Source organism: Daucus carota, chromosome 4 (genome assembly GCF_001625215.2).
Source record: "Daucus carota subsp. sativus chromosome 4, DH1 v3.0, whole genome shotgun sequence".
Lineage (NCBI taxonomy): Eukaryota > Viridiplantae > Streptophyta > Magnoliopsida > Apiales > Apiaceae > Daucus > Daucus carota.
Genome location: NC_030384.2, coordinates 22,036,617 through 22,040,620, shown reverse-complemented (window position 1 = coordinate 22,040,620; position 4,004 = coordinate 22,036,617). Strand labels below are relative to the sequence as shown.

Here is a 4,004-nt window from a genome sequence, read left to right as displayed (position 1 = left end):
TATTATTATTTTTTTCTAAAAGAGAAGGAATAAAATTTATATTTTATTCCAATTGGTTTGGTTTTCAAAACCAATTTTGTGAGTTATTGCAATTATGTGATTATTTGATTTAATCGTGTCATGTGTTAGATGTGCGGTTTTAATTGTTTATTTTTGTCTGAACGGTTAAATTTGAATTTTAGTTATTTTTAAATTTTGGGAATATTTTGAGGCCCAAAATTATGAAAATAGCTTTTCAATTAGAATTGGGGGTTTGATTTTTAGTATAATAAAAATAGAAAACAAAAAGAAAAGAAAATTTGTGTTGAGTCGGCGAGAGAGAATTGGGGTAAGGACACATAAGTTTTAGGGTTATGTTTTTATACAGAGGATTCAATCAGAGGGCAAAAGAATTGAGTTCAATCTTTTCACATTCAAATTCATGTGTGCTTGACTATATATGTATATACGTGTATCTATATAGGGTGATTGTCGTGTTGTTTGTGGGCTTGTGCTGGCTGCTGATGGTGGAGGTGTTGGTAGCAGTCGCCGGAGGTTCGATTATGGCGGAGACTGGGGTTGAGACGACGTTGTGATAGAAGAGCGAGATGAAGTAACACGGGGCGGGGGAGTTGTGGTTGGCAGCAAGTGGTGGTGTATTGGCGATGGGTGTGATTCCGGCGAGCACTTCACCCCTTGCATCTCTTATTCCGAATTAGTGGGTATTATTAATTTTTTTTGTTAGAATCAGATTATATATATATGTGTACTTTTGTTGTTATCAGTGGGTATACACCTTTCTTTGATAAATTAGTTATATATGTGTATATGATCATATTACTGGTTGAGAGATTAACTTGATGTGGATGTTAATTTGATATATAAATGAAGTATAGGAATTAGTTGCTATGATTTTGAGTTTATGATTTCTGGTTATTGATGTTTGATTTGTGAATATGGGTTTTGAGTAATTAGAGTTGTGGTATTAGAACTAAGTCAATTGTTGTCAAGTTTCCGCAGCGGTTATGCCCTGTTTTGCATATCTGTTTTGAAACTGTTAAGTTAGAACTATGCCTAATCTCTCTGTGATTATATGCTCCTTGAAGTGTAGATCAAGTACGAAAAAGAATTTCAAAGTTTCGTTAAACAAGCTAAAGGATATGTATGTTTTAGTGTGAGTTGAGCAGAAAATTCTGGGCAGGTGTGTCCTATTCTAGGCCCTGTTTTGCTACTTTAAACTTGAGATTTTCTTCTGAAATTTTTACCGGAGTTAGATGTTAGTATCTGGAATATGTCATTAAAATTTTATACAAACAGACCAAATTTTCTATTTATTAAAATTCATAGCGTGGGGCTGGTTCTGCAGGACAAATTCAGGTTCCTGACTTGCAGGCCCTGGTTTACTCCCTTAAACATGGAATTTGGTTCTGAAATTTTTATAGTAGATTGGAATAATGTTTAGGAGTGTCTCATAAAAATTTCGTATTAAAATGATAAATTCTCAATTTATTAAAAATCTTAGAGTGAGGGCTGTTTGAACTATTTGTTCTAGTCTTCTTTCTTTGTTAGTGCATAGTATGAGGTTATACTTGGTTAATAGCATATGATTGATTATGAAAGGGATTGGCTCGGTTAACCTTGTATATCTAATTAAACGTGTTTTGTGTATAAAAAATTAGCAATCCTGCTAAAAGATTTCATTATATGCTTAATGCAAGTCAAGGCAGATTTTCTTATGTGTTTAATGCTTGTCAAGGCAGATTTTTATAGTAATAATTCATGTGTAAGCAATAGTATTGGCTGGTTGTTGGTACTGCAAACAGGTGGATAAGACTATAAACAGAGGAGATGCTGCCGAATTTTCGTTAGAAATTATATGTATTTTAGTAGCTATAAAAAGGGTTATTTTTGCAATTATGTGCTATGTGTTTATCTGACTATGTGGTAAGTATAAGCGAAGGGTAGCTATATATAGGTCCTAACGCTTTCGGAATTAGTTAATCCGTCTGATCCGACGACTGAAATACTATTTTACTATCGTATAGAATTGAACGAGACGTTGACGAGGCATTGATCGAGACGTGATTGAAATGGGTATTCAGAAATAGCCAAGTGGTGCAAGTTGAATTAAGGCGAAACTTAGTTTTAAATCAAATCTTATCAGAAGTTGGCAGAAGGGAATGATATGGTGGTATATAGTGTCATTAGAAGTCTGAGCTAGACACCGGAGTTAAGGCAAGTACTTCTATCTATCTTTCTCTTGCAGTTAGCAAGTATTTCTATTCTCAACTTGTAATTACTGCAAGTAATTCTATTCTGCATTTATATTGAAAGGGCAAGCATTGTTATCTTTCTCGTTTGATTAAAGATAAGTTAAATATCTCTATTGTTATATCTGCAGTTGACAACATTGCTAGAAATATATTATGTTCTTGATAGCTGAGATAGCTACTTGGTTACATTGAGTTACATGGTGGTGATCTGAAATAAGAAAAGAAGAGTTTTAGAATAAATATATATGGTTGTGAAATAAATAAATACATATGGTGAAGGGCTAGTGAATAGCCGGGGCTAGTGAATAGCTGTGGGCTAGTGAATAGCCAATCAGAAAGGCGAGCAAGATGCCTATTGTGTACACAAATTATTGTCACCGGAAGGACTATAAGTCCGGGGCCTGGGGCACCAATAATTGCCACCGGGAGGACTTTATGTCCGGGGCCCGGGGCACCAATAATTGTCACCGGGAGGATGTTATGTCCGGGGCCCGGGATATGGATTCTATTGTCTTGGGAACTGTAAAAGTTAGCATAAAAGGCTAGTGAACCTAGTCCAGCTGTTGAGACCAATTAGATGCCTAGTGGGTACCGTAGTGTCGTTACCGGTGGGACTTGGATCCAGTGCCCGGAACGATCCGTCGTCGGTGGGACGTACATCTAGTGCCCGAGATGGAGGACTTTCCATGGCTGATCACCCGTATTGTCAGATGAGTTGAAAGGAAGTTAATAATTATATATTCATATAAATGGACTATATTCTGATAAAAGAATAGTTTGGACCCATTGTAATCGAAATTTTTATAAAAAGGGCGGCAGTATGTAATTGAACTTCAATTAATTTGAGGGGAACCTAGAACTGAATCTCTGTTACAAATATTTGATTTAATTCATATAGTATTGCATTGTTAAAAATTTAATGTTATACTTGCTGAGCATTATTGCTCACTCTTGCTATTATTTCTAACCCTTTCAGCTAAGGATTAAGATGGTAACCTGGGCAAGATGCGCGTAAGAGTAATGCTAGGCGAGACTGCCAGGGAGGTGGCTGCGAGACTAGTTATGGTCAGAGTTGAATTATTTCAATTCAGTTGTAGATAGTTTTTATTTATTGGTTATCAGTTATCCTTCTTACCGAAGTTTAGCTGATAACGTAGTTTAAGTTGTAATAAGATTTTATAGTTTTGGTTTCTGATTTCAGTGCTGTAACCTATTAGCGATCCTGTTTTTAGGGGGTCAAAGTGATTTTGATTTAAATCTCTTTTAGAATGTACAGATTTTTAGATATATGTTTCACATTTTCCGCAAATACAGGTTTTTAAAAGATTTTTATGATGGTGGCACCAAATCCAGACCCCCGGATTTGAGGGATGTCACAAGAAGCGTGGGTTGCCGCACGCACATATCGTCCTATGGCTGGCACTAGAGGATAAATTAATGACTCCAAACGACATAGATGGCCTTATATGTGCAGAGATACCTGATCAACAGGCTGACCCAATTGGCTACGAATCTGTCTCTCAGTTAATGATGCATGGACCTTGCGGTGCAGCAAATCCAAAATGCCAGATTCACCTAGACAACAAGTCAGCTTTATAGCTATTGTTTTTTAACTTCTACATCAACATTTCTAGCCATTACCCAACAACAAACTCAAAAATACACTAAGAAGAATTTAAACTGATAGTTTCCTTAAAATAAAATTTTGTTTAAATATTCACATAACTAAGGCCTGATTTATCATTTTAATTA

The 4,004-nt window shown here is 35.7% G+C and overlaps 1 long non-coding RNA gene across 3 annotated transcripts; it reads left to right on the top strand.

Moving 5' to 3' along the window:
* The first annotated feature begins 280 nt into the window (after window positions 1-280).
* On the top strand, window positions 281-4,004 carry LOC135151925 (uncharacterized). 3 transcript variants are annotated; one of them, XR_010290892.1, is made up of 4 exons: window positions 281-701; window positions 2,025-2,214; window positions 3,229-3,317; window positions 3,567-4,004. It is a non-coding gene; the product is annotated as an uncharacterized LOC135151925 (long non-coding RNA). The 3 variants fall into 3 exon arrangements; XR_010290890.1 differs by lacking the exon at window positions 3,567-4,004 and having other exon boundaries at window positions 3,229-3,521; XR_010290891.1 differs by lacking the exon at window positions 3,567-4,004 and having other exon boundaries at window positions 282-697; window positions 3,229-3,521.